This window comes from Dysidea avara, chromosome 3 (genome assembly GCF_963678975.1).
Source record: "Dysidea avara chromosome 3, odDysAvar1.4, whole genome shotgun sequence".
Classification (NCBI taxonomy): Eukaryota; Metazoa; Porifera; class Demospongiae; order Dictyoceratida; family Dysideidae; genus Dysidea; species Dysidea avara.
In genome coordinates this window covers 14,736,916-14,749,940 of record NC_089274.1, presented here as the reverse complement: position 1 = coordinate 14,749,940, position 13,025 = coordinate 14,736,916, and positions in this window count along the sequence as shown.

The window sequence follows — 13,025 nt, the reverse complement described above, 5'->3', positions numbered from 1 at the left end:
AGTCCATTGAAATCATCATCGCTATATTGTGGACATTTTATTATTGCAGTTCCATTAGCAGATGGATGTTTTTGAAGAACAACATTTGAAAAACTGTGAAAGTTTAGACTAGTCCTATTAGTAGCATTATATGTTCCTTGATCAATACAAATGGTGAATGATGCATTCCTTCGAGATTCAATCACTTGTTCTGCTACAGATTTTGCAATAGAATTAATGGTAACATCACAGGTACTGGATGGACAAGTTACTGCAAATACAAGTGGCTCAACCAATAACATGGAACACATGATCGTCAGTTGTAAAAACATCTTCTGCTGGGCTATAAAATATAAAGAGGATGTATGATAGTGCAGCTTGTGTCATTAAAGTTAATTCAGGAGTTTGTAGATAAAGCTGGTTAGACTATTATAAATGATGTCATGATAATAAGTGCAAACTTGTAACAAAAAGATGGATCCATTATTTACAGAAATTGACATGCATGATTTGACAAAGTTACATCAACTAGTTACTGTAGCATACCTGGGTTATAAACTGTATCAGATACACAGTGTGTCGTGTGGCCAATGAAGCCAGTGCATCACACTGTGAGTATATTGACAGGAAGAACAATAATGCACATACCACACATACGCAGGAAGGGAAGTCCATGTACCAAATTGAAGGAAATCGCACTCTAGCCATTCTCTGAGATCTAAACAACCAAAGTTTTGTATCATTTTCCTTTTGCACACTATGCAAAAACTGTCAATGCGGTATCTGTTCAAGCTGAAATCTGGTACACTCTATAAGGGGTTCTAATACCAATACCAATTTTTGTGCAAAACGTGATGAACATTCTTGGAGTTATGACTGATTATTTGTGTTATAAACAATCGAACTTTTGTCATAAAGGGTAAACACTGCTTAATGAATACCAATTTGTAGATGGAGTAACCATTGTAGGAATGGCTTTGATGGTTCGAAAGAAATTGATCATGAAAAAGATACACCATGAAAACCAGCAGTGTAACTGAGTTTTGTAAAAAAAATGATTAGTTGGCAAGCAAACCACCAAGCTTAAAATTGGTTTATAGGTAGAGTAAACTTCATACAAAGGCCTTTTAGTGGTTTAGAAGAAATCAGTTTGAGTTATACAATGACCAACAATGTGGGACTCTTGTATACAATCTGAGAAATCCAATTATAAATCCATTAACTACTATTTAGAAATCCAATAACCTGCAAGCAATTACAAAATCGGTTATTTTTGTTTTAGTTTAGGTGGTTTTCTGTTTTTCGCTTTGCATATACATAGTGTAACAGCCATGCAAGTGGTATGTAGATTATTAGACACTATCAATCACCACAGTAAAATCACAAAGGATGAAACTTCAACTCTGAAGAATTACACAACAACACATGTGGCACCAGTTACAGTGTGTAAGCAATTACAAGCACACAATTACACCACAATTATGTATATATAAAGACAGACTTGTGTAGGAGACACCATCTTACAAGTTCACATTGTACTAGGAAGGGCACATGCACTCTATCACAATATAATTTCTAGCTATATATAGAGGTTCTATTCTTGTATGACAAAAAAAAAGAAAAACAAGCAAAGTCATGTACACAAGATTTCAACTAATCAAACTGTTTATCTTATAATGATCACTGCATGTGACTTCCACTTTATAAATTTTTGTCGTTCAAGAACTATTAGAACCTCTGTAATCATATCACAGCATAAAATATAATATCATGTCAAGTCTCACTAAATATCTATGCATGGGAGAACTTTGAAGAAGAAAAATTTAAGGTGGTGCTGAACTGATTAAGTCCAGCTGCACAAAACAATTTGTTTCAACCCACGCACTTAATGAGCCACTTTAGGATGGCCCAAAACTTTGCTAGTGTACAACTTTTTTAATCTACGCCTAAAAAGCTGTTGTGATGGCCTGTGATGCTTTACTTTAGCATACAAAGTTTCGTGAAATAACACACCTTCATTATATGCCTATATAACTCTGAAGTTTCAAGCTGATGTTTAAAATAACTTGCCCAATGAACAACCTAGCGCTAAGCCACTTCGGTTCCAACCACTTCTCACCTTGTAGAACAATTCTAAACTTTACTTTTTAACATGGAAAGTAGTGAAAACGTACACCTGTGGACTACAACATAGGCCAACAACTCCACCTTGTACTTTCCATTACTTATGTCCATGTAATAAATGTTCCAAGCTTCCCCATAATTCAATTTTCAGAACTCTACAATTGAAGTTCAGTATTAATTAATAGTTAAGCAACTACTCTAACATTAATTCTTTGGCGGCTGGTACAGGATAACAGCTGACCTTCAGCTGCATCTTTTGTCTTGTATATTACTCTCACTATATTTGTAATCATCATCACAATAATTATAATATATTTATATCACTGACATGCACTTTTGCTGCCCTTGTCATTATTACCAATTAGCTATTTTTCTTGCCAATTGCCATTAGCTATATGATGAATTAATGTTTTCTTGTATTCAAACATATCACTTGGTCCTGACAAGCATTTGATACTCTTAATTGCCATCCTAGATCTATATGAAAAGAAAGCTACATACAATCACTACTTGTCATTGTGCTCACTTATATAGCTTCAACATTTACTTTGGGTAACCATAATGAATAACTAAAAGATGGTTGACGATTATAACTAAAAGATGGTTGCATTGATGATGAAATTGTTCAATGTACAACAATATTAATAAATAAATAAATAAAATGCCATAGCTATTAAATAATTTCTCAGATACTAGCTATGAGCATAGGTATTTCGCTAAATCATCACTAATGGTGCAAGGAAGAGACCACTAGAGCTCAGCATGGCAGAATGCTAACTTGTTTTAGACAGGTATGGCCATAAAAGTAATCCACGTGATTGTGGGATTCGCTGCGTGATTTTTCGTGGATTTTTCCTACTCTATTTCCTCCGTTTTGTACGCTATTGTGATTTAAAATCAATACCTAGACGATTATTCCAAGGCACGAGAGTTCTGGTTGATCACAACACGAGAATGGGGAGAGGTAAAAAGAGACCTATCCCCGTGACCTCTCAAGATGATACCTCGGATGGCACTGTTACATCGAAAAGAACTAAAAATCTCAACTCATCCTGTCCTATCTGTGAACGAGCTTTCGAACCTGGGCAAGAATCTATTTTCTGTGATGGCGACTGTCAGAAGTTCATTCACCGGCAATGTGCAAGCCTAACCAAACATCAATTCAAGCAAGTTGGTGAGTCAGACTTACCTTATTTTTGTGTTCATTGCACTTTGTCTAAGCAAAACTCAGAAATAACTAATCTCAAACAAGTTATCACCGAGCTCACTGACAAAATCAATTCCCTTACACCGGTGAAACCTGTTAATGTACATTCTGCTGTACAATTACCTGTACGCATGTCCACAAATCCTGCTAGCCAACCTCCAAACACTGCTACCACAACAGTGCAACCAGCTGACCATAAATTTAACTTGGTCGTATATGGAGTTAGTGAGTGCCCAAATGGAACCAGTCGGCCAGACAGAATGAAACATGACATAGACAAGTCTGTTTCTGTTTTATCAAAGATTAACAATGACATCAATCCCAACTCAGTCAGGGACTGCCAAATACAACAAAGAGCAGTATCGTTCTCGTCCACTTTTATTAAAACTTAATCGAGCTGTTGATGTGATTTCAGTCCTTTCAAACCTGGGTGCCAACCAGGACAAGTCAGTTTCCATCAAACCTGACATGACCCCAGATGAAAAGCAAAAGGAAGCGTTGTTACTTAAAGAAAGGTGGTCACTATTGCAGTCTGGTGTCAACAAAGCTGATGTCAAAATCAGGTCGGGTTCTATTTACGTTAAGGGTAAGAAACATGGGTATATCTCCAATTCAGTCTTCCACCTTGCAAATGCTAGTCCACCGACTATGTCTGTGGACAGTGATTCTACGGACAATGCTAGCCCACCGACTATGTCTGTGGACAGTGATTCTACAGACAATGCTAGTCCACCGACTATGTCCGTGGACAGTGATTCTGCGGATAATTCTAATTGACCAAAAAAAGATCTATATTTGTGTTTGCATAATTATAGAAGCCTTGCAAATAAGTTGACAACATTTCAAAACTTTGTCTACACTTCTCACTACAATACTATAGGAATAACTGAAACGTGGTTGAATTCTACGATAGCAGACAATGAAATTCTTCCTGCTGGCTTTACAATATACCGTTCAGACAGAAACACTAGAGGTGGAGGAGTACTACTAGCTATCAGGAATTCTGTTCCCAGCCAACTTGCAGACTGTCCTGTGAACTTAGAACTAATCCTTGTACATGTTGGCCTAAACAATCCAATTCGAATTTGCTTACTATATAACCCTCCAAATACTACTACTAGTCATAGACAAAACCTAATAACATATCTTGAGAAACTTACTGCTGATCCCAAGCCACTTGTCATAATGGGGGATTTTAATGTCCCAGATGTAAACTGGGCCACTTTAACTGCGTCAACTAGTTTTTCATCCCAACTGTGTGATTTAGTATTCCAGTCCAATTTGTTGCAGATAATTGACTGCCCCACACATATCCATGGCAACGTACTCGACCTTGTATTTACCAACTGTAATGATGCCATCAATTCATTCTCTGTTTATATGGATAACACAATATCTGATCATTATTTAATAACCTTAAAAAATGTCATTTAACTTTACTCATTCCGATCGGCAACCATCGAATTATGTATATGATTTTTCAAAGGCAGACTATGATGGCTTTTGTCAATTTCTCCTAAGCTGTGACCTTACTAGTTATTATAACTGTACTGATGTCAACGAAGCATGGACCTTCATCAAGCAACTAATTATTACAGGGATGGATCAATTTATTCCAAAAGTTAGGTTGAGATCCTCTCAATATCCTAAATGGTTTAACGCCCATATAAGACACCAAATTAAGTGTCTCCGAACACTATGACGAAAGTTAAGACGACGCTTTTCTATACCTGCCCTTAATCGCTTGATCTGTGCAGAAGATAACTTACAATCGGAGTTACAAACTGTTAAATCTAATTACGAGCAAAGTTTATTAGACAATTTTTCCCAAGTATAAAGACCCTAAATATTTCACTATATCAAGAGTCTGTCTAAATCGAGATCATTGCCTACAGTCCTGAAATACAACTCCATCTCAGTGGAGACTGACAAAGAAAAAGCAGATATGTTCAACAACTACTTTTTCTCCGTGCTTACAGATAGTACTTCTGACTTACCCATGTTGCCTGAGCTAAATAGCTTAATAATTGATATATCAATCAATCCGAATGAAGTATTTGAAGTGCTAAATGCCCTCCAGATGAACAAAGCATCTGGTGCAGATAATATTGGCCCTTCTGTATTAAAGAATTGTGCTGCTTCTCGGGCTCAACCATTACATTTCTTTTTTTCCTTGTCTCTAAGAAACGGTGAGGTGCCTTCACAGTGGAAGCACCACACAATTATACCAGTGTTCAAAGCTGGTGACAAATCCAGTGTTAATAATTATCGACCAATTTCACTATTAAGTAATATCTCAAAGGTCCTCGAACGGATAGTTTATAATAAAATAATGGAAGTTTATTCAGACTTAATATCACATCGTCAGTTTGGATTTTGTAGAAACAAGTCCACGTTACAACAATTACTGCTGTATTTTAATGATCTTTGCTCCTCTAAAGCACAAAAGGACTGTATTTATTTAGACTTTTCTAAAGCTTTTGACAGTGTCCCACACAATAAATTGTTATCAAAGCTATGGTTTAATGGGATCACCGGCAATTTATGGTCTTGGTTTCGTTCATATTTGACTTCTCGTTACCAATGTGTGTCTGTTAATGGCTGCCTCTCCAATGTCCTACCTGTTAAGTCTGGTGTTCCACAGGGCAGTATACTAGGACCGTTACTATTTTTAATCTATATAAATGACTTATCTCATGTCGTAGTACATTCAACTATATTCAAGTTTGCTGATGACCTCAAGTGTTATCTACCTATAAGAACTCATATGGACTCCACTCATCTCCAACATGACTTGAACCTATTATATAAGTGGAGTACAGAGAACCTTCTTTCTTTCAAAGTTAACAAATGTGTTGTCCTACAGTGCTTACCATCATCAACTTCAGCTATCACTGTTTACAATCTTGATAATTTTGAACTATCTAAAGTACCTCAACACAAAGATCTTGGCATCATATTTACAACAAACTTAACTTGGCAATCCCATTACGAAGCCATTACAGCTAAGGCTTATAAATGAATTGGTCTGATACGGCGAACATTCAAAAACACTATATCAATCCAATCCAAAAGAACTCTTTATTTAACCTTAGTCAGATCAACCTTATTGTATTGCTCTCCTTTGTGGCGGCCCAATCTCATTAAGGATATTTCAATGTTGGAAAGAATTCAGCGATGTGCCACCAAATTTATTTTAAACGATTTTACTTCGGATTACAAGGAAAGACTTATGGATCTCAAACTATTACCCCCTTAATGTACACATTTGAATTACTAGACATTCTATTTTTCATCAGATCATTAAAGTATCCTACTCCTAGTTTTAACATCTCCAATTATGTAACCTTCAATAATTCTAATACCAGATCATCAAATATCAAACTACATCACAAGATTTTAAGTAATTCAATATGTGCCAATTCTTATTTTTATAGACTTCCCAGATTATGGAATTCTCTGCCAGTAATTGACCTTACCCTCTCCTTCAACACAATTAAGCAACAGTTAAAGAGCTATTTATGGGAACATTTTTTAAGTAATTTTAATTCAAATAATAAATGTACTTTCCATTTCGCATGTCCTTGTTGTAATTGTGCAAAGCTCCCCAACCTTTGTAACTATCATTTATTGTAATAACTAGTTTCATAGGCTTTTGGTAATTAAGTTAAGTATAAGTAGTTAGTTTTATAGGCATCTGGCATTGATTGTCATTTGTCCTTCAGATCACCTTTCCAATCATACTGTCTTATTATTGTACCTACCATCCTTGTAATTTTGCTGTGTATCTGTAAAGCAATGAAATAAAATAAATAAATAATAAATAGTCCTGAGCTAGTGTATAGCTACCACCATGCAACATAATCGGATGGCTGCTGCCTAGGTCCAATCATGGATTTTTTCCACCTTTTCAAACACACTTTCTGTAACAACTTTTGAACAGGCTGTAAGACCAGGTGTCCTACAGACCTTCAGCACTTGTGCTGTAATGCCATAATAAATAAAGTAATACCCATTTGGTTCCACCATAGATATTGTATACTACGCATAGATCAAGACACACGGTAGTTTGTCGTGCGGCCCAAGAAGCCGGCGTGCCACCCGTGAGTATATTAACAGGAAGAAAGAAAACGCAATTTTCACACCTATGTAGCTATGTGATCCCTTATCCGATTGGAACCAAATTTGCTACAGACGTGCCGGCCAGCTAGGGGAGTCTACACACCAAATTTGAAGAAAATCGCTCCAGCCATTTCCGAGATACGAGCGAACAAAATTTCGTTTATTTTTCTTCTTCTGCTACTTCTTCTTCATTTCGCACACTTCGCAAAATCCGCTATAAAACACGAATGCGTATTCGGATCGGGCTGACATTTGGCACACTTAAAGGGCTCATTAAGGCGGATCCCTGTACCAACTTTGGTAGGAATCCGATGAACATTCACGGAGTTATGACTGATTATTTGCGTAAAATAAGGTCAAAGGTCTGTCACGCCTACAGGGTAAACTCCTTTGAGGAATCAGTTGATAATTGATATGTAGATGGAGCAACCATCGTAGGAATGCCTTTTTGTGGTTTGAAAGGAATCGGGATAAAGATCACGGAGATATGACACAAAACCCGACCTGTGTCAAAATCACGCGATCAATTTTTATGATTAAAAAAACTATTAGTTTTCGTGTCTACCAGGCAAACCGTTTAGAGCAACGAGCTGAAAATCAGTATGTAGCTGGAATAATCATCATAGAAAGTCCTTGTAGTAGTACAGAAGAATCGGATTACAAACCACTGAGTTATGATTCGAAAGACAACTACGTGTAACAAATGCGAGATCGAGATACTCTAATAGGACAGTCACCCTAATAAAGTATTCAGCTGCATTTATAATTTACTCAATTATATTACATTGCAAGTTAGTCTGTAGGGAATTCAGCTACAAACAAGTCACCCTGTAGTCAGATCAGCCAGAAGAAGGTACCTAATAGAGAGTTCAGCTACAAAGAAATCATCATGTAGAGAGTTCAGCTCAAACAAATTGCCCTGTAGAGAGATCAGCTAGAAGAAGTTACCTTGTAGAGAGTTCAGTTACAAAGAAACAATCATGCAAAGAGTTCGGCTGCAAACAAATCACCCAGTAGAAAGTTCCGCTATGAACAGACCACACTGTAGAGACTTCAGTTAGAAACAAGTCATCTTGTAGAGAGATCAGCTAGAAGAAGTCACATTGTAGAGAGTTCAGCTACAAAGAAACTACCATGTAGAGAGTTCAGCTGCAAACAAATCATCTGTAGAGAGTTCAGCTAGAAACAAGCCACCCTGTAGAGAGATCAGCTAGAAACAAGTCACCCTGTAGAGAGTTCAGCTAGAAGAAGTCACATTGTAGAGAGTTCAGCTACAAAGAAACTGTCATGTAGAGAGTTCAGCTGCAAACAAATCACCCTGTAGAAAACTCAGCTACAAACAAATATGCCCTGTAGAAAGATCAGCTAGAAGAAGTTACCTTGTAGAGAGTTCAGCTACGAACAGATCACCCTGTAGAGAGTTCAGTTACAAAGAAATCACCATGTAGAGAGTTCAGCTGCAAAAAAATCAATCACTCTGTAGAGAGTTCAGCTAGAAGAAGTCACCTTGTAGAGAGTTCAGCTGCAAATAAATCACCTTGTAGAGAATTCAGCTACGAACAAATCACCCTGTAGAAAGATCAGCTAGAAGAAGTTACCTTGTAGAGAGTTCAGCTACGAACAGACCACCCTGTAGAGAGTTCAGTAACAAAGAAACCACCATGTAGAGAGTTCAGCTGCAAAAAAATCAATCACTCTGTAGAGAGTTCAGCTAGAAGAAGTCACCTTGTAGAGAGTTCAGCTGCAAATAAATCACCTTGTAGAGAATTCAGCTACAAACAAATCACCCTGTAGAAAGATCAGCTAGAAGAAGTTACCTTTTAGAGAGTTCAGCTACAAAGAAACCACCATGTAGAGAGTTCAGCTGCAAACAAATCACCTGTAGAGGGTTCAGCTAGAAACAAGTCACCCTGTAGAGAGTTCAGCTAGAAGAAGTCACATAGTAGAGAGTTCAGCTACAAAGAAACTACCATGTAGAGAGTTCAGCTGCAAACAAACACCCTGTAGAAAGATTAGCTAGAAGAAGTTACCTTGTAGGGAGTTCAGCTACAAACAAATCACCCTGTAGAAAGTTCAGCTACAAAGAAATCATCATGTAGAGAGTTCAACTGCAAACAAATCATCCTGTAGAGAGTTCAGCTATGAAAAGATCACCCTAGAGAGTTCAGCTAGAAGAAGTCACCTTTTAGAGAGTTCAGCTACAAAGCAACCACCATGTAGAGAGTTCAGCTGCAAAAAAAAATCAATCACTCTATAGAGAGTTCAGCTAGAAGAAGTCACCTTGTAGAGAGTTCAGCTGCAAATAAATCACCCTGTAGAGAATCCAACTACAAACAAATCACCCTGTAGAAAGATCAGCTAGAAGAAGTTACCTTGTAGAGAGTTCAGCTACAAAGAAACCACCATGTAGAGAGTTCAGCTGCAAACAAATCACCCAGTAGAAGATTCAGTTATGAACAGATCACTCTGTTGAGAGTTCAGTTAGAAACAAGTCATCCTGTAGAGAGATCACCTAGAAGTATCACCTTGTAGAGAGTTCAGCTACAAACAAATCACCTGTAGAGATTTCAGCTGCAAACAAATCACCCTGTAGAGAGTTCAGCTACAAAGAAATCATCATGTAGAGAGTTCAGCTGCAAACAAATTATCCTGTAGAGAGTTCAGCTATGAAAAGATCACCCTGTAGAGAGTTCAGCTATAAGAAGTCACCTTTTAGAGAGTTCAGCTACAAAGCAACCACCATGTAGAGAGTTCAGCTGCAAACAAATCACCCTGTAGAGAATTCAACTACAAACAGATAACCCTGCAGAGAGTTCAGCTAGAGTCAAGTCACTCTGTAGAGAGAATCCTGTAAAGAGTTCATCTACGTACAAGCAGATCACCCTGTAGAGAGTTCAGCTACATTTCAAGTCACCCGGTAGAGAGATCAGCTGTAAATTATCCTGTGAGGATTAATTGACATGTAATAAATATATGCAAGAGTTCATAATATTGTGACCAGATTTTACAGAACCGAACCAAATCGCACATCAGGCAAAATCAAACTAACACCACCAGTGGATAGCTACACTATCTTACTACAAGTTTTGACCCTCAGCACTACTCAAACTACACGAGGCTGGTTTTAATAGACGTCTTTTCTGGGTGGTGTGGAGTGCCCAAATGGCGGTTTCATGCCTTGTGAAGGACCTGGCTTGGCAAGAATCAGTGGTTTACTGGTGGACAGCCTTATAATGTTGGCCAGACGTGTTCTCTGTAGATTTTGCTACATATCAGCCACTAAGGAGCCAGCACAGCCCTGTAATCTCGTGTCTGGACTCCAATCGTGGTCTGCCTCCATTTTGAGGCCTATCTTTTGCCCTCCCCGCCACCCCCCAGCCTCCACCCCCCAGCCTCCACCCCCCAGCCTCCACCCCCCAGCCTCCACCCCCCAGCCTCCACCCCTTTGTGAGCACTCGTGATACTACTTCGCTCGTCAAACTGCTCAGATTTTCTATCTTATTTGGCGGGAAACTGTACAAGCAGCTACAAGTACTGGAAGTGGCTTGAAAGGTAACAGATTGATGCATCTTTTGTGTAAATTTCATACGCGTGCTTGCTATCCTTGGAGAGTTATGCTGGCTTCAATTCTTTAAAACCGTTTATCTCGAAACTTCCAATGTGCGATTTGGATCGTTTTTCCAAAATCCAGTCACATATAATGAACTCTTGATATATGCATTATATATATAATTTGTACATTTACTGATAAAATCAGAATGAGTTAAAGTATTTATAAAATCTGCTTCATCTTTTTCTTTTTCCTGTGGTAAAGAACAATATATAGGTTAAAAAGCCCCAAAGCTGGCCATAGGCCAGCTTTGGGGTATACAAATACAAAAAGAAGTGAAATATAATCAAAAACAGCCAAGCTGTAAAAAAGGACTGCGGCCCTTGAAAAGGCTATGATGAAAAAAGATGTGAAATCCAAGGTGGCGGCCAAGAAATGGCTGTCATGGTAGGTTAATGGTAAAAATTTTAATAACAACAATTCAGGTGAATTTGGTGCCGCTTGGTCTTGGCACAAAATTCACCTGAATTGTCGTTATTAAAATTTTTACCATTAACCTACCATCACAGCCATTTCTTGGCCGCCACCTTGGATTTCACATCTTTTTTCATCATAGCCTTTTCAAGGGCTGCACTCCTTTTTTTACAGCTTGGCTGTTTTTGATTATATATTATATACTATTATATCTATGGTTCCACATGGGGTACTTTGAGATAATAAGCAGTGTTGGGCAAGTTACTTTGTAAAAGTAACTAGTTACATATTACATATTACTTGCAACTGAACTATTTAGTTACAGTTACATATTACCCATAAAATAAAGTAACTGTAATAATATTACATATTATATTACTTTGTGTCCACAGCCTTAAGCTGTCACGTGTGAAACTATCACCTTATCACGTGACATGATTGTGTTGTTGGACAATATGCAAATTTTGGTAAGTTGGTGAATAAGCTTCATTCAGTGTGGCTAGGCGTTACTCAGAGGATAACTAACGAGATTAGTAACTTCGTTACTTGTAGTAATAATATTACGTAATATTAGACTCGTTACAGTAACTATATTACTTAGGTAACGCGTTACATTTGTAAGTAAAGTAGCTTGTGTTATATTACCTTTTTTCATAGCGTATTTCGTTATATTACTTTGTTACCACAAAAGTAATAATATTACATAACGCGTTACATAAGTAATGCATTACTCCCAACACTGATAATAAGTCACTCTCTCGAGTTCCTTGGATACATATACATGAAATTGACAAGGAGAAAACATCCTGACCGCCTGGCAGACTCCTGTAAACGTTCGAGCGTTAATCGGATGGCTGCAGGTTCGAGGCTGCCTAGTCTCCAGTTCTTGGTAATCCAAAGGCTGCAGCACATGTTGCTGTCAGACCTTCAGTGCTGGTCACTGTAAGGTACTACTAATAAAAAAAAACTAATAATAAAAAAGTCCAGTCATGGATTTTTTTTTTCTCCTTTCTCCACCTTTTCAAACACACTTTCTGTAACAACTTTGAACAGGCTGTAGGACCAGGTGTCCTACAGACCTTCAGCACTTGTGCTGTAAAACCGTAATAAATAAATGTGACTGGATTTCACATGACAAGGCTTCCACACACACAAAATCAAACTTACGTTTTTACCAGAAATGGATTGCTGGCCTAATACACTATCATATTCCACACTGTACTTCCTTCAGGACTGGCAAGTCTGGTTTCTGTGGCAGCTTTCTTCCGACCCTGTCAAAGCCACGAGTGGAAGATTGGTGCCATTGAATGGCCATGGCTTTGTGATAATGGTGTGTAGTGAGCTGGGACTTCACAGAGAGCTCGCCAATAGTGTTCTCAGTCAATTTGGAGTGATTTGAGGGCCATGAAGAGCCCAAACTTGGCCTCTGGATTCCAATCGTCTCCTTGCTTCATTTTATACCCCTAGATTAAGCCCACCCACCCTATTACTACCGCCCCCCACCCTCCCACCCTATTACTACCACCTGTGGTATTATTACCCGCTCGAGAAAAGCTGCCCAAAACAGGG